This window comes from Psammomys obesus, unplaced genomic scaffold, assembly GCF_907164565.1.
Source record: "Psammomys obesus unplaced genomic scaffold, mPsaObe1.curated_primary_1811, whole genome shotgun sequence".
Lineage (NCBI taxonomy): Eukaryota > Metazoa > Chordata > Mammalia > Rodentia > Muridae > Psammomys > Psammomys obesus.
Genome location: NW_026590809.1, coordinates 7,228,639 through 7,247,266, shown reverse-complemented (window position 1 = coordinate 7,247,266; position 18,628 = coordinate 7,228,639). Strand labels below are relative to the sequence as shown.

The following is an 18,628-nucleotide window of genomic DNA, read 5'->3' as shown; positions in this document are numbered from 1 at the left end:
GCCCAGTCTCTTGATAACCACTGCACTCTCACAATGCTGTTCCACCCCCACAGTGGCTAGCCCAGTCTCTTCATGTCTACTACTTACTTCTACCACTTACACATGCTGTAAGGCTTCTCAGCTCCAGCTGGGAGTCACTTGTAAACTCAACTCTCCTGATGGCCATGTCACCTCTTACTTACTAGCTCTGAAAATGTATACACTGGGGGAGGAGAAAGACATGGGTGGGACCTAATTTCATTTTAAACATTCAAGAGAGAAAAATATGGGGTTGGGGGGGGGGAGTGGTTGCTAAAGAAGGAGCCAAACAGCTGAGGTAAGTGGAGTGTTAGGAAGCAAAAAGTTGAATGCGACCCCCACCAAAGTCGGTGTGTTGTAAACCCAAACCCCAACACAAAGTGTAAGCAGCAGTGGCTAGGCCATGAGGGCACTGCCTTCTGGAGTGGAGTAGCTTTAGCCACGAGGTGGGCCAGTCATCAAAAGCACAAGAGAACCATCAGCGTGGGCTAAGCTAATATAAGAATAGGCTAGTCGTTAAGAAAGAGGACCAGCGATCAGCAAAGTAGGCCGGCTGTTACAAGAGTGGGTCTGCGATCAAGAGAATGGGCTAGCCACAGTGAAAGTGAACTCATCATCGTGAAAACAGGGTTCCCGTCATGGCAAGCATGGGCTAGCCATACCAGACTCAGTTTGATATAAAATGTGTCTCCACTATTTTCTTGCTCCCTCCCATGTCTCATCCTTATCGACAGCATGATCATTTTCAATAGGTGCTGACCCTGGGCCTCCTAGGCTTCAGAACTATACCAAATAAATGTTCTTAAAAATGGCCCTGTTCTTTCATAGTATCAGGAAAGAGGAGTCGGGATTAAAAGACAAACTCACTTCCCTTTGTCTTTGGCCCATGTTACATCTCCTTCCCTTGCACTCTAGAAACTTTGCTGCCTTCAACCTACCTGATGCTCAGAACTAAAGGGTCTCAGGTCCCTTAAAAGGACAGATCAAGAGCACAGAAATGCTCTGAACCCTGATTTCCCACAGGAAAGCTCACCCAGAAAGCTGTAATCAACAGACCTGAAAGAGCTCAGTGGAAGACCCTTGCTGTGGCTCTCCAGACTCCTTGGCTGAGAGACTCTCAAATATAGACAGGAGATGCTCTCGGGGAATCCAGGAGCCTGGAGGTCACTCTAGGTCACTGCAACACTTTCATCGGCACATGTTGTAAGGCTTCTCAGCTCCAGCTGGAATTCACTTGTAAACTCAACTGTCAGTCAGACTCTGAGGCATTCAAAACTCTTGCACCTTTGTGTCCCCTCTATGGCATGGCATGACTTTGTTCTCAATTAACCTGACACATTTAAATTAAATGCAATCTCTGCCATGCCTTTGTTCCACAAAGCACTAGAGGGAATGTACCAAGATATATGTGCGCCACTAAGATAAAACATCTATAGAGCTAAGCAAGTAGATAACAAAATTGACTGGGGATGTAGCTCAAAGGTAGGATGATTGCCTAGCATACGCAAGGTCCTGGGTCCAACCCTAGCACCACAAGATAATAAAGAGAAATTAACGAAATACAGTCTATATCTAACTTTCAAAGATAGGCTCAAGGCTCAGCCACTGGCCACAAAGATATCACACATCTGAATGAGCTTCCTAATAAGTAAAGGGAAGAAACACATTCAGCACAAGAGGGCCAGACCACCAGGGTCCACAGGCCCATTTGCAAGATTACCTGCAGGAAGATTTAATGAAGGCTGGGGAGAGAGCTCCGTGGGTAAAAGGCTTGCCTCATAAGGAGGAGGACCCGAGCTTCATCCTCAGAGCCCACATAAAACAAGCCTGGCTTAGTGCTTGTAATCCCAACACCACGGAAGCAAAGGCAAGTGGACTTGCCAGCCAGTCTAGCCAATTTAGAAAATTCAAGGTGAGTTAAAGAGCCCACCTCAAGAACAGGATGATGAGTTGTGCCCAAGTAATGAGACCTGAGATTGTCCTCTGACTTCCACATGCATGCACCTGCACACAAATGCACACATGGAGGTGGAACTCACAACCACTAAAAGAGAATGTGGTATATAGATTTTCTTTCCACCTACCTTGACATTCTCATCCAGCAGAGGTTAAAAACAGGTCTACATGTCACAGGGGACAATAGGAGCTTCTATTGTTCTATTCAAATAGAGCCAACTTTTCTCTTCCACAATGCTCTGAGTCTCAGGACACAAGTTTAGAGGCTATTGCAAGAGCACATAGTGCAACTCAGGATAGTGGTCCCTGGTGTGGAAAGAGGTTGGGGAATGGTGGGTTAGCACCTTACTAAGCTTAGAGATAGTGAGCAGCCACTCCGGGCTACACAGCCAGGCAGGGGCAGAGTGGAGCCCAATCTGGAAATCTGCTGGGCTGAAGGGCAAGGCTGAAGATCCCATTGCAGTCAGTTCCTCCCTCTTCCAGCCCGGTAGCCCAGACCAGGGCACCAAAATGCTGTAGGACCTGTAAGAGCATCATGCCGTCTTAAGATCATGAAAGCAAAATTTGTGCCCTCATACAAAATTCAAGCAACCTTTTGGGCTAGACAGGCACCTGTGAAGGATGATTATGGCAGGCTGAACACCACTGTGCAGTGACTGGGAAACCCTTCCTGCTCTGTGTGCCTGGCAGATCTGGTGTTGTTCCCAAACCTGATGCCTTTAACAGGCTAGTAGATACCAGAACTCTAAAGGGTGATGATTCCTTCTGGATCCCAGGGGGCAAACAGCTCACTTCTGGATGATTCCCACAGGCCACCCTACAGCTCCCACAGAGAACATGAAGGCCTGGCCTCTGCCCATATCCCACTCACCCCTGCCTCCTGTGCAGACAGGGAGCTCCTTGGAAGCCAGGTTTCTGAGCGGGTGTTGGCAGAATGTGAAAGGGCTATAAAACCATCAGGGCCAGGGTGTCCTGCCTGTTACAGGGCGGTTCAGTGTAATTTCACAGTGATAAAGGTGGCCTGCAGTTGTGGGAGAGATAGGTGGTCCCATAAATCCCGGTCATCAGCAGGGCATGGGGTGAAAAGGTAAAAGGAGGAGGCAGATCAGACTCACCTAAAGAAGTCTGTGACTGGAGTTCAGACTCGGTTGAGGAGTTGGGGTACAGACACCTAGGGTCCTGGAACCTACTCCTGTTCCAACCTTGAAGCTCCAACCAGACCTAGAGAAGGCAGCTGGGAGTGTGCACTCCAGCTCACTTCCATCAAGGCTGGAGTAGGCAGTGAGCTGGAGACTGGCTGGACCACTGTCCAGCCATCTGATTTATTATGATTCTGCACCTCAACTCCTCCTTTGGGACCCAGGATTCACAACCAGCACCACCGTCTAGCACAAATGTCTGCAGCCTGTGCCAGCTCTGGCTGGATACGCCCAGTGGACAAACATTCTGAGTGTGTCACTCACCAGCAGCTCTAGTGTCAGAGTCCCTCAAAGAAAGGCCTATCTGTGCTGGAACAGAGTACCAGCTAAGGACAGAGAAGGGAGAGAACTCATTAAGCAAGCCCTGGAGAGTGACATCTCCCTCCCATCCCTGGAGGCGGCTGTACCCCTGGAGAGGAACCAGCTGGAAGGAAGACATTTGTCAAACTTCCTGCAAGGTGTGTGGAGAAAACACTTGGGTGGCTGCTAAGAGTGAAGAGACTCAGCCCAAACTCTCAGCCATCATGAAAGAACTCCATATCCTCTTACAGGGCCTGCATACAACCTGGATGCTATTGGGATAAGGCCCCAGGGTGTGGTCAGACAGACTGCAGCCTATCTGTGCTGACAGTTCTTTGTGACTCAGAATGTGTTCTTGGCTGTTACTGCCACCTCCTGGTTGTCAGTTTCTACCTCAGCAGAAAAAGGGGTGAGTTAGTTGTCCTCTGATTCTGTGGTCCTCATTCTCTCACCCAAATGGGTTGTCTGCTAGGAGTGTGGAAGGGCTACATCAGGCTGTCTGCTTCTCCTACCCAGAAGAAAGTAGCACAGGGTTCCTGGGAGAGTTCAGGATTAGGACTCAGGACTAGGCAGGGCCAGAGTGTACATTTGTTCAAGTTCTGCACTGCATGAAAGTGCTCATCTGGGGGCAGGCTGATGCTCCTTCTAATATACATTCTTGTGCAAGTGACAGCTCTGAACTCATAGTCAAAACCCACTTCTCACTCTGTGACTTCAAGCACCCAAGAAAGAACCTGCCTACAAGGTCTTCATTATCAGAAATGGGGCTCTTACCACTGCTTCCCAGTAGAAATGACATTTGGTGGGATTAAGAGAGTCCAGCTCCAGAATAGAGCAGAGAAACTAACTCACAGTTGCTGAGGAGAGTTTCCTCCCACGTCCCCCAGCCCAGGCTTCTCCTGCCCAGGATTCACTGGCGAGCATGGCTGCCTGTCACCCAGGAATTCTATTCTTTGAGACCACCTGCTGGTGGGAGCCTCACCTTGCCAAGTGCCCCACAGCCTCTAATAGGATTGTGCCAGTATTCCTCTTGAACTCTCTTCTTGCGGGCTTCTCATGGGAATGCGCGGTAAGGACACTGACCAGTGTCAGCAGTCAGAGGCACGTCAGCACTACTGTGTTTGACTACACTCTTCTGGAGTACTCTGAGCCTTCTGATTGGTTGGTTGCTTAATTGGATCATTGAACCAGGTCTCATTTTATGACTCACACCACACAGAAAGTTACTGTGTAGTCCAAACTGGCTTGAAACTTGTGACAATCCTTCTGCCTCAGGCACCCAAGTGTGATTGCAGGTGTGAACCACCACACCTAACTCAGTCATTTTGTTTTAATTAGCCATGCTTGTATTGCTTTCATATCTTTATGATCACAAGCTTTTTGTCCCTGAGAATTTAGAAAACAGGAGTCATTCTAGAAAAGTCTGCACCTGCTTTGCCTGCAAACTCAATGGTTCTCCATTGCCTAGGAAACCAGTCCATGCTTTTAACTGGCTGCTTCCTGTTGTTGTAGGACAAGGGGCTAAAGGACACTAATCACCCTGTTGAGGAGCTCAGGTTCTGCTGGCAGTGAGGGGTGAGCAAAGTAGGGCCTGATAAGGAAGTCAGAAATAAATGTAACAGCTTCTAGAAACTGGAAGCCATAAGCCTGGGGCTTCGAGCTGAGGAAAAAGTCAGGCTGTAAGTTTAGAGTTCAAATACGGAACTTAGGAGGCTGGCAGGTGGCTCTGTACTTATAGTGCGTGGCTCGCCTCAAGAGCAAGACAACCTGAGTTTGAGCCCCATGGCCCATGAACAAAAGCCAGGAGTGCGTATAATCCCAGCACCAGGGGTGGGGGGGGGGGGCAGGGGTAGAGGGTCCTCGGGGCTAGCTGAACCAACCGGTGAGCTCCACATTCCCTGAAAGGCCTGCCTTAGAAATAGGATGGAAACTGAATAAAGAAGACTCCCTTCATTGACCTCTGGTGTGTGTGTGTGTGTGTGTCCTAAAGAAAGAAAATTAGTGGTGCTGGGCTAGGAGGAACACTCAGTGACCAGGGACAACCAAAGCTAGTGATGGATAGCCCCAGGCTAAGATCACAGCAGTAGCTAGGACTTGAGAAAACTTCTGGCAACTAGCCAGAACAGGCTCAAACAGCCCCAAACACAAGCTGCCCTTTTGTGGCCTCTGACAGCAAGTGACCACTTCCCTACAGTCAACCTGGCAGCAAGGGATAAAGCCACCAGACCAGACTGGAAACCTGTTTGGCATGTCCACCCTCCCTTCTCTCTAGGTTTGTCAGAGTTGTGATTAGTCTTCATTTTTCCTTTTTATTTGCACTCATACACTAGCCATTCAGGCTCCACGTGGGTCTACATAGCCCGAAACACAACTTCTCAGTCGTCAGACTCCTTGGACCACTTGTGGGAGGAGCTCCCCTCCTGGCTTCCGGATGCTCTGAAGACAGACTCACAGAGACCCACAGCCCTGTTGCTGGTAGGGGGCCTCCTTCCTGCTTTGGGTGTATACTCACCATTGCTGACCTCTGAGACTCTCTGCTTCTATCACTCATATTAGCAGCATGCTCCTGAATAACAGACTTGTTCTTCAGAAGACTGCTCTCTGCACTCCAAGACTCACCAAGAATTTGGAGCAATAATATCCATCTCACTGTTACCAGGAGTTCTGTGCTCCAGTGAGCTGTTGGTAGTCTATTTACACATTCAAATCATCACCCCTGTACCAAGACTGTCCTCCCCTACTCATCCCTCACTGCGCACCCACGTCACTCTTCATTGGAGAAGAATCGTCTTACAAGTACCACAGTGCAAGGAAGAGGCACAGCCAGGACTCAAACCCACAACTCCTGCTTCCGTATTCAGATTCTCCTTAATCTGTTCCAGTTTCTCTTCTGTGGTTCTTGATGACCGAATTCCCTCCCTCCTACGATGCAGCCTCTGCCTAAACTGCAAAGCATGCTAGGGTTCTGGAAAGAGGCTGATGACCCCGTGCATCTTGGTTCTCTGCTGTGTGACCGTGAGTGGACTGGGAGCTTCTCTGAGCCTTCTTTTCTCATTTGGTATTCACATGCTCTGCCCCAGTAGGGAAGGATTACTTCATATTTTTCCTCCCATAGCCCAGTAAGGGGGAATTGAGAAAAATGGCTAGCTTGTGCAGTCTGGTTTCTGAACAGGAGCAAAACAGGGCTGGAAACATGGGTGTGGAGGTATGGAGTTATTGAAGAATTGAGAATGGACAAGCAGAAGGCATACAGAGAGGCATATAAAGAAAAAAAAAGAGGGTGTTCCTTACAATTCCCAGAAAAAGCAGCTTAAGGGAGAGGAATTTCTTTTGGCTCCTAAACAGCCAAGCATGGGAAAGGCCAGGTGGCCTCGTACTGTGGCAAAACTTGGGACCCGTCACCTCACATCTCAGCAAATAGGAAGCAGGGCTTGTGTGTCTCCCCACTCCTTGGGACCCACTTCCTCCACCCAGGTCTCACAATCTCCCAAATGAGTGCCTCCATCCTGGGAGTGAGTGCTCAGCTTCTGAGCTAAGGAGGAACATTTCCCCTTCAAACCGCACTTGCTGTCTTTGATTTAACACTTGGTAAACCCTAAATCCTGATGAACTCCTTAGAAGGAGTGAGAGAGCACGGGCAGCAGAAAAGTGAAAGCTGACTTGAATTGTTGAGTCAGCCAGTGACTGCAGCAGACCAGGATCTGCAACCCCATGATGGAGCCCTGGTCTTCCTGGGGACGGTTCCCTGTGGCTGTCTTGGGTATATTACAGCTACAGTGGTAATTGGGCTTCCTTTTCTCCCTTTCTCAAAGCCGGTGAGGCCTAGCCCCATCCCCCACCCTTGTCTCACTCCCACCCCTGAGCACTCAGCATTCACACAGTTTGGAGGCACAGTTATTGTAAAAGCACACCACATGGCAGGCACGGACATGTCTGTCCTTGGAGGACTCTGTGATTCTGGGAAACCAACACTGGTCCTCAGCAGACACTGGTCCTTGATCACTGGGGAGATGATGAAAAGTCAGGCTCACTTCCGCCTTCCAAGAGGCCTGTGAGAATCTGAATCTAGCAGGGAAGAAGGCAGGTAAATGAGATACCAGCCTGAAGCATGGTCAACACTTAGAGCAAGGCCTGACCACCAGGGCTCATGGACCACACTGAAACACAGAGAAAATGATAGAACATCTGAGCCTGATGTTCAGAGAAACAACCACAAAGAAAAGGAAAAGTACATGTCAAGCAGGGGAGGGCAAGTGGATCTTACCAGCCATGACATCACAGCCAGACAGGCCTCCGAGTCAACTTGGGTTCCTTGAGTGGGTAAACAGTCAAGGGACCACCTGGGTCAACCAGTTTCTCCCAACCCAACCCCCTCACACCTGCCAATCATCCTGCTTTTCCTAGCAGGTGAGTCCAAGAGACATCTCCGGTAGAAGGCCCCTGAGGTCTGCAGGCAGAGCTCTGTGTGGTCCTGGGGTACACATCCATGTGTACCTGGGAGCTTCTCAAGGCCCTGCTCAGCAGAAGGCACATGACTCCTAACAGCCTTGTGACTAGAACAACGGTGATGAAGCATGTCTGAGTGCCACGCATCATGCTTAGGGACAGGCTGTTTCTCCATCACCCTTGATAGCTCACCAAATCCTCAGAAATCATCTCTGTGTTCCAAATATCCTCATTCCACAAATGGCAGCTCTGAGGTCCACAGGCAGAAAACAGCTCTTCCAAAGTCAAGCTGCTGGCACCTTTCCGAGCCAAAATCCACACGGCCTTGCTCCAAAGCCTACATCTTCCACAATAGGAATCATGCTTTCATATGCAGTAGACTTAAATGGACTGGATCTAACTGATTTTATCACAAAGGGGGAGAGGGTGCAGTGTTCAGATGTGAAGCAAACTGTTAGAGGAAACCACATTTGAAATGGGAAGGAGGTTGCTGGGAAGTCATTCTAAGAGGATGTGGTGGGATTCCAGGGCATTGATCACAGCAGTCTGTTGCCAACATCTTCTCTCAGTCACAACCTCTAACCTGGACCTGGACCTGATCTGTGTAAGGGTGCTATCACTCCTGAACCATGTATATGACACTAGCAACTCTTGTCAACTATGTTTTAAAGTATCAGCTGCATTGAAGTTAGCCAGTCCTGAGTGACTGGCACCTACATTGCTTGGAGGAGTACCCACCCAGGAAGAAGGGAAGGAAAGATGCTGGGCCTCTGGGGGAAGGGGCCTGGAGGACCTATGAGGCCTATTGCCCTCTTCCACCATTCAGAACACACTACTGTCCTCTCTCCTCCTGACATGTCTCCTCTGATCCAGATGAGACTCCGCTCTGGGCAGGGCTTTCATCAGTAGAAAAAGGCTCCCACAGGGCCAGGTAGCAGCCCTTCCCTGAGATGACTTGCAGTTGCGCTGGCATTCATATAGGGTGACAAACTGTTCAGATGAGCAGAGGCTGCAAATATTTGTGCCAGCTTCCAAACACATTTGAAGCAGCCTGGGCCTATATGTAAATATTTTGCACTCTGGAGGCAGGATGGAATGGGAAAAATGAATCCACATTTATCAAGTCACAGGTAGATGGGGGCAGAAAGCCTTGGCTTGTGGCTGCACAGTTGGTCACTATGGGACACCACAGTGTCCTTCCTCTGTGTTTCCAAAAAGCTGTACAAATGCAGAGATCTTTCACAGAGAAAAAAATTTATGAACAAATGGTATCATGGAGATGGCTCAGCAGGTAAAGGAGCTGGTTATCTAACCTAATAACCGGGTTCCAATCCCAGAACCCTCATGGCAGAGGAAGAAAAGCAACTTCCCTATTTGTTCTCTGACTTCTAATAGCACATCATGCCATGTATTCATTCACACTTGTACATACCAAATAAATAATAAATAAATGTAATTTTTTAAAAGAAATTATCAATGTTCAAGAAGATGAGTGTATTTAGCCTTGTTTAAACATTATAATGTGTACATATATTAGTACACCACTAATACGTGCAGTTTTATACTTTATGTGCCAATTAAAATAAATTTAGGGGCTCAGAAAATGAAAATGCCATCCATCCATCACCCAGAACCCATATAAAAATGCCCAGGCAATGTGGCTCATGCTCATATTTCCAATGCAGGCAATGCCGGGAGAGAAGAATCCCTGAGGCTCTATGGACAGCCAGCCTAGCTGAATCAGCTCACCCCCAAACCAGAGGGAGACACTGTCTCTGAAAATAAAGTGGGTTCTTGGCAATCAATACCCACATGAGCATTTGCTCATGTGTGCGCGTGCACACACACACACACACACACACACACACACACGCACATGGGTACATATTTTATTAGTCAGGATTCTCTAGAGTAACATAATATGTAGATATATATATTATATATGTGATTTGTTAGAATGATTTACAGGCTGTGGTCCAGCTAGTCCAACAATGGCTGCCTATGATAGAAGTTCCACAAATCCAGTAGCCGTTCAGTCCAAGAGTCTGGATGTTTCAGCTAGTCTTCAATATATGCCAGAAACCCAACCTAATGCCAGTGAAGAAATGAACGCGCTGGTGAAGCAAAAGCAAGTAGGCAAAGAGCAAAGACTTCCTGCTTTCATATCCACATAGGGCAATGGTCTCAACCTTCCTAACACTGCGGCCCTTTAATGCAGTTCCTCATGTTGTGGTGACCCCAGCCATAAATCATTTCACTGTTACTTCATAACCATCATTTGCTACTGTTATGAATCATAATGTAAATCTCTGATGTGCAGGATATCTGATCTGCGACCCCCAAAAGGGGCACAACCCGCAGGATGGAAGCCACTGACTTTCAGCAGAAGGCATGGCCCAGATTCAAAGAGGGTCTTCCAGCCTCAAAAGATCTGGGTTAAAGGTGTATCTTCCCATATCGACGATCCACATTAGAAATGGATCTTCCCACTTCAAAGTAAGAAAAAAAAGAATTCTCACAGAAGTGCCTCCTTTGGGGTTTTTAGTAAATTACAGATGTAGTCAAGTTGACAACCAAGAAAAGCCATCACACACATAGATGGAAAGATAAATTTCAATAAAAACTGGCAAAATAAAAGTTAGCTCTCAAACTAGCCTATTGTTGCATAGAACAAGTTCTGTCTGCCTACCTTGACAGACCTGCACAGCTTCCTTGAAGTCTAGGTTTGCAGCCCTCAGAGTTCCATACTGAAACACAGTGGCAGGTGGGAGACTGATCACACACAGGCAAGGCTGGTGCAGACCCCTACAGCTTCCCTTTGGCACCTGTCTGGGCTGGAGGGTACCCGCAGTGTGGTCCAACCCTGAAGGTAACCATGAGGGAGGGGATGCCTATGCTAGAAGTAGCCTTAAGACCATGAGACCAGAGAGCTCCAAGGTGCTGGGGAGACAGCATGACTGGAAGGAAAGGGACAGCGCTCCAGGAGTCCAGACCCCCTAGGAGAAAGGACCCACCTGAAGGAGAATCAGCAAGACCCTTTAATGATGGGCTTCTCTCACCAGGTTCCGGGGTGCTATTTATTGGGCACAGGGAAAGGCAGGTCCTGGGAACCGGTCACCTGTGTTGACGGCCCATAAAGGGGTCTCTTTCTCCTCTTTCCTTCCAGAAGAGTTTCTGCCTCGCACCTGCACCAAGGCAGACTTGGGCTCCAGCCTCCTGCCCATGGCTGGTTGGGGAAAGGGGTGGAGTCTGCTCACCTGGCTCCATGGGAGAGAGCTGAGACCTGGCCCACTGAGGACAGTTCAGAACCTGGTGCTGACACGTTTGCCCGGCTGTCAAACATTCTGTGCTTTATTTGATCTCAGGGACCTACCGAGAGTGTTTAAATACGTCCGCTTGAGTGCCAGAACCCCAGAACCCTGCCCCTGATGATACCATTTGGAATCCAGGTAGGAAGACATGACCAGATAAGAGAGCCTCGCTGTTTGACCCAGAAATTCCTGTTTGTCCTTCCATCTTCTCCACTGGCCTGTGAATGGGGTGAAAAGTAGAAATGTCACCAAACCAAGACAGAAAAGGATCTACCTTCACCATTATGAAAAGAGGACGCCAAGACAGCACGGTGCTCAAAGGGAGGGGCTCAAGGCGGGGGAGGGGCTCAAAGAGGGGGAGGGGCTCGATATATGCATACTATGTACATCACACATGCACACACATGTACGCAACATACATGCACATACACATGCATACACCGCGCACATCCAGGCATGTACATGCATGTACATAAATGCACACCACACACAGACACACACACCAGGCTCCTGTGTAGGGCCTTGTGACCAAGTGACAAGTTTCCTAACACATCTCTTAAAGAGAAAGGCTGTCCCCCTGCGGAGAGGGTTGTCACAAGCAGACACATGAAAGGACAGGTCCTGCTGAGGGTGTTGGTCACTGGCCTGCCAGAGCCCGGGGTCCCCGGGGAGCTCGGCCTGCTCCTCCGGGGCTGAGGGGAATCGCTTTCTCATCGGTTCTTGGATGGAGCTGTCAGGCTCAGGAGGTTAAATAACTCAGCTGAGAGGTCACTGGGGAAGGCGGAGGTCTGGGCTTGTTTAAGGTTAGTCCATCACACCGGCTCAGCGGAACTCCTCAGGGTCACCTGGGAAACCATGTTGGTGAACATGGCACTCAGACAGACTAGGGGAGACGGTAGCCTCAAAGGGGTGAGGACACCCCACCCTGAGCCCCCACTCTAAGCCACGCTGTCACCCTGCTGTGTTTAAGGTGAAATGTCCGCTGTTACGGTTTGGACCTCCAACACCCTTCAGAGGCTCATGTTCGGAGGCCTTGCTCCTCAGTGTGCTGCTGTAGAAGGCTGTGGAACCTTTGGGATATGGGGCAGAGGAAGGAGGGGCAGGCCTGTGAGCATTACAATCTGGCCCTCATTCCAGCCTTGCTCTCTGCTTCCCGGTCCTCCAGGATACGAACAGCCTCTGCCACACACTCCTGCCACCGTGACGCTCTTCTACTGTGTAATTCCCGCCATTGTGGGCTGAGATCTCTCTGAAACTGTGAACCAAAACACCTTCCTTTCCCCTAAGCTAGTGTGCCAGACATGTGCTGGGGGCTCTGTCCACAGCTGCTGACACCATTTGGGGAAGCTCTGGAAACAGGAGGCAGGAGTGTGCTGGAAGAGGAAGGTTCTGGGGTGCTTCCTGGACCCTAGCACATCTCTCTGTGTCCTGGTGGCCACCAGCTTAAATGCCTCCTCCACACAGGCTGCACCACAGTGAGCTCACACCTCAGCACACACCCAGAAACACGCAGCCAAGCGGCCAGAGCTGAGCCTCTCCACTCTGACACAGAGCTCTCCCCTATCGGGTGCTGTGTCCAAACAATGAGAAAGGCATGTAAGACCCCATACACACAGCCACCATCACCTCAGATGTGAGTGTGCTCGAAAGTTGAACAGTGACATATGGATACCTACAGTGCCTCTGAATACTTCGACCTGCCCTGAACTTTGCCCCTGGGAACCATTATGACCACTTAGCCAGTGTCTCCCTGTCTTCCTTAGCACGTTTACTTTTAGTCAATGAGTTAAATTTAAACACAAATGGTGTCAGTCTACACTGATTGTGCACAAACCATGGTGCAGACTAGTTTCTACAAACGGTAACATGAACTTGAGAAACGTTCTAGTAACCTCACCTGAAAACTGGCAGGGCACCAAGTGCCTTCCTCTGTGGTAGTGTGAGAGCCAGGTGAGCAAAGGTGCCGTCTAGTGTGCAAACACAGACATGAGAGAGTGGCGTGACTGCGCACCACACAAACAGCTTTATCCACTTCACTGCTGTCTTGAGATCTTTCTGAATTAATATTATTGGTCAATGTTTTTTGAAATTATTATTTGTATGTGAGTGTGTTCATGTAAGCATACATGCAGGTGAGTTTGATGTATACCTGTGGGTGTGTGCACCACAGCACCCATGTGGAGTTCAATGAACAACTTTGTAAGATTAATTCTCTCCTTTTACCTTTACTTGGGTCCTGAAAATTGAACTCAAGTCATTGGGCAGAAAGTGCCTTTACCTGCTGAGCCATCTCACTGGCCCTCTATCAATTTTCTTAGCTGTTGTGTAGTATTCTGTATCACAAAGTTCTATCATTAATTTGGCTACTCCTTTTTAGATAGGCATTTAGGTTGTTTCCAAGTTTTAATTTGTATAAATAATGCTACATTAAACATTCCCACATTGCACATATCTCATTAGATACTTGTAATAACTCATAAGACAGATGATTACTTACTGGCTCTTAAACTAGGGAATTGAGACCAGTACAAGAAGCTGGGCTACGGGCTCTGGAGTTGGCTCTGCCATTAAAGCACTAGCTGTGCAAACAAGAGGACCAGAATTTAATCTCTGATGCCCATGTAAATGCCATGTGGTTCTGTCATCTCTCCTGCACTTCCAGAAGGCAGAGACATGGGATCCCAAAGTAAGCTGGCTAGCAGGGTTAGCCATATTGGCAAACTCTGAGTTTGACTGAGACCGTACTTCAAAGAATAAAATGGAGGGGTGATTAAGGAAGGCTTTTTATATCAGTCTCCAGCCTTTACACACACACACACACACACACACACACACACACACACACACAAAAGGAGAAGGAAAGGTATGGATAACACCTAAAAAACTAAAGAGGAGACTAAATGAGAATGAAAACAGGTGAAGAAGTATGAAGAGTAGGCAAAAGGAGATGTGGCACACAGAAAAGGAAAAGAGACTGCAGAAGGGTGGAGGGGAGTCAGTAAGAGAAGAGGAAGGAGAATCACTAATCTCGCTTTGCTCAGAAATGTCACAGTGATCAGCACCATTTGTGGAAGACCCTTTCTTTTTTCCATCACAGTTTTGGCTTCCTTGTCAAAAATCAAGTGTGCTAATCTAACTGGATGTCTACAGGCAGAAAAATGCAAATAGATCCATATTTATCACCCTGCACAAAAATAAAGTCCAAGTGTATCAAAGACCTCAACGTAAAACCAGACACACTAAACCTGTTAGAAGAAAAAGTGGGGAAAGGCCTAGAACTCATTGGCATAGGAGACAACTTCCTGAACAGAACACCAACAGCGCAGGCTCTAAGATCAACAATCAATAAATTGGACCTCATGAAACTGAAAAGCTTCTGTAAAGCAAAGGACACCATCAACAGAACTAAATGACATCCTACAGACTAGGAAAGTATCTTCACCAACCCTATATCTGACAGAGGACTAATATCCAAAATATATAAAGAACTCGAGAAATTAAACACCAACAAACCAAATACTCCAATTTAAATATGGGATACAGAGCTAAACAGAGAATTCTCAACAGAGGAATATCGAATGGCAGAGAAACACTTAGAGAAATGTTCAACATCCTTAATCATCAGGGAAATGCAAATCAAAATGACCCTGATATTTCACCTTACACCCATCAGAATGGCTAAGATCAAAAACTCAAGTGACAATACATACTGAAGAGGGTGTGGAGAAAAGGGAAGCCTCCTCCATTGCTGGTGGGAATATAAACTTGTACAACCACTTTGGAAATCAATCTGGCGCTTTCACAGGAAAAAAGGAGTAGTTTTACCTCAAGACCCAGCTATATTGCTCCTGGGCATGTACCCAAAAGATGCTTAAGTACACAACAAGGATATTCGTTCAACTATGTTCATATTCATAGCAGCTTTATTTCTAATGGCTAGAAACGGGAAACAAGCGAGATGTCCCTCAACTGAAGAATGGATAAAGAAATTGTGGTACATTTGCACGATGGAATACTACTCAGCTATTAAAAATAAGGAAATCATGAAAATTGCAGGCAAGTAGATGGAACTAGGAAAGATCATCCTCAGTGAAGTAACCCAGAAGCAAAAAGACACACATGGTATATACTCACATATAAACATAGTTTAGCCATATAGTACAGGGTACTATAATTCCCAGACCCAAAGAAGATAAGTAACAAGGAGGACCTAAGGGAGGATGCTTGAATCTCACTCAGAAGGGGAAATAGAAAGTGGAGTGGTTGAAGAGAAGGAACAAGGTAGGAGAGGGAATACAGAAAGAAATGAGGGTGAAGATCAGACCTGAGGGAAGCAAGGGGGTGGACGACCTTGGGGACAGGAAAAAGGGCCTTTAGAGAGAAGAGAAACCATAGGTGGAGTCATCGCTATGACAAGCTGGAGACCTAGGACAGGGTAAGCTTCTGAGAGGATATGGGGATGACTCTAGCTGAGACTCCTAGTAGCAGAGGTCATGGAGAGTGAAGAGGACACCCTCTAACTAGACAGGACTCCTAGTAGAGGAAGGAGAACACTAACCTACTCACGAAAACTTCGACCCAATATTTACCCCATCTACAAGATGTACAGGGATAAAGATAGAGCAGAGATGGAGGGAATGCCCAACCAATGCTTGGTCCAAGCTGAGACCCACCCCATGAAAAAAAGCCAACCCCTGATACTATTAATGATAGTCTGCTATGCTTGCAGACAGGAACCTAGCATAGCTGTCCTCTGGGAGGCTACACCCAGCAGTAGATCCAAACAGATGTTGAGTCTCACAGCCAAACACTGGACAAAATATAGGGAGCCTTGTGGAAAAGTGAGGGATGGATAGAAGGACCTGGAGGTGCCAGGAGCTCCACAAGAAGACCAACAGAACCTACTACCTGGGGCCCAGGTGGGGCTTATGGAGACTGAAGCACCAACCACGTATGGACAAGGCTTATGCCTCCTACACAGAAGTAGCAGATGGGCAGCTTAGGCTTCATGTGGGTTCCCTAGTAAGGAGAGCAGGGGGTGTCTCTGACATGGGCTCCTGGTTGTCTGCTTTTTAATCACTCAGCCCTGGAGGAAGGGAGGACGGCTACCTCTCCAGGTCATGGGGGAAGTGGATGCATTCAGTCCTGATGCAACTTGATGTCCTGGGGTGGGAGAGGATCCTCTTTTCTGAAGAACAGGGGGAGAGGACATGAGGAAGAGGGAGGGTGGTACCAGAAAAAGAAGAGGAAGGAGGCTGGGATCAGGGTAAAAGTGAATAAATAAATAAACAATATTTTTTAAAATGCCACAATGACAACTTGTATGCTGATGAAAGTGAGCAGAGAAAACAGGAGGAGAAGGGAGGCAAGAAAAATTTAAAAGAAGTCAGGTTAGCATGTGGACCCAAGTTGGCCAGCCTTCAGAGCTCATGTGTTCCACCACTCCAGCCCATTTCCTTATCTCACCAACGGTCCCTGCTTCTTATCTCTTCATCGACAGACAGCCAATTCCGCCTCCTTTGAGGCATGTAGGCATGAACACAGCCTTGTGCTTTTCTCACCCCATGCCCAGCTACCGGGCTGCTTCCAAGAAGGGGCAGCTTGAAAAGGAGCCAGCCATAAATTGTCTGCACCTCAGGGTCCTCAGCTCCCTTCCAAGGTCTGCTCTGAATTCCAGCCTGCCACTGAGAGACAAGTCAGGAGACAGGACAGGTGGAAGAGATGGAACCTGTCTCCAGAAAGCATGGGCAAGGCAGCTGAAGGAAGCCTCTGGGAACCCTGGGACCCGACAGCAGCTTCCTAGGAGCTCTCAGAACACCTCTTTCCATTCCCAAAGCAAGGCCCCTGGAAAGGGCAATGCTCTGGGTTGGGACAGCAGCTCCTCTGCCCTCTGATCCCCCTCTCCCCAGGTCAGGTGTCACAGAAATCTCTGTCACATGCAGCTTTCTGTGTCCCAGCAAACTGTGACCTACATAAAGTTCATGCCAAAAGAGAACATTGGCTTTTACCTGGGCTATTTATGAAAATATGATTTATGAATAATGTTGAAATCTCTGAAAAAATCCTTTGTGTCCCATTAATTTCCCAAAGGGCCATGTTCTAGAAATTAGGTGGTTTCGCTATCCATGGAAAGGGGGAAGCTAAGCTTTGGGGACAGATTTGAAAGTGACCTTGACCGTGTACTCCTGATGACCTTCATACTATTCTGACTACAACGTTCACTTTGGCGAGGGAAGCACAGCCTGGCTCTTCCTTAGAGCAGGAAAGGAAGATAGTTCTCCCACGCCAGGCAGAAAGGCTCCACTAGGCTGGACCCTAAGCCAGCACACAACAGCAAACCCTTGTCAGTCAGCCAATGAGGGGATGGGGGGAGGGGGAGAAGCGGGTGCTGATCTCCATCATCCCCTCAGCGGGTTAGCAAGGGCTTAAGGTAAGCTGTGCAGGCGCCAGGAGGCCCTTCATTAAGTATTACCAGATAATCCTGATCCTATCAAGGACTCATTCCCAACTTGGAGAAGAAAAAAAAAAGCCACATGCACAGAAAGCTGGGAGGGCACACAGGGAAGCATGACCATGTTTCATTCCTCTTAACATCTGGAGCTTAGGAACAGATGTGCAGCTCAGCACAGCCCAGCTCCCAAAAACAGAGATGGACAGTGACTAGAAAATGGAACCAGGGACCCCAAGTTCCACAGAGAACCCACTGACCGGCTACTGCTTGAAATTTCACTGTAAATCCCTGCCAAATATTAATAGCCATTGTGACAGCATTAAGAGGTGAGACCTCTAAAAGGTGATTAACATCATTGTTTTGATGATTTGCAGGAGTGAGTTACTGTGAGGCTGGACTGCTAGGAAAAAATAGCTCTCCCGTGCCTCCCTGCCTCCCTGCCTCCCTGCCTCCCTGCCTCCCTGCGGCGCCCTGCAGTGCTCACTCTGCTGTCTCCTTGTGACAAAGCTCAGAGGCCTCATCAGATGAGTACCAGCCTCCAGAGCTGCAAGCCAAACAAACTTCTGTTTATAAAATTCCTAGACTGTGACATTCTGTTATAAGAGGACTTGCAATGCACAGGGCAACTCTTTTTCTAACTCTGCTGGCTTCCAGGCTGGAGTCCCATCTTGAGGTTGGTTGCACACAGAACAGGACAGGACAAGACAGGACAGCTTCCTTTGATGGAGCTTCTGCTAGGTGCTCTGACTCCCCAGAATGACAAGATTAGAGATGTGCCCAGCCAAGGATCATCCTAAAGGATAGAAACAAGCCCACCCATCCCCAGAGCATGTAACCTAAAACCCACTGCCTGCTCTACCTCCTCCTTTTTTTGTTTTGGTCCAGTTTTTACCCCCTAAAACAATAACAGAAGATTCCTTGGATCCCATTATGGACTCAGTTATGTA

The 18,628-nt window shown here is 48.1% G+C and overlaps 1 long non-coding RNA gene across 1 annotated transcript in view; it reads right to left on the bottom strand.

Moving 5' to 3' along the window:
- LOC129678352 (uncharacterized) overlaps positions 1 to 2,424 on the bottom strand; it is a 4,573-nt gene extending 2,149 nt beyond the window's left edge. The window contains exon 1 of the long non-coding RNA XR_008720351.1: positions 2,103 to 2,424. This is a non-coding gene — a long non-coding RNA (uncharacterized LOC129678352). The remainder of the gene's footprint in view (positions 1 to 2,102) is intronic.
- Positions 2,425 to 18,628: the final 16,204 nt, after the last annotated feature.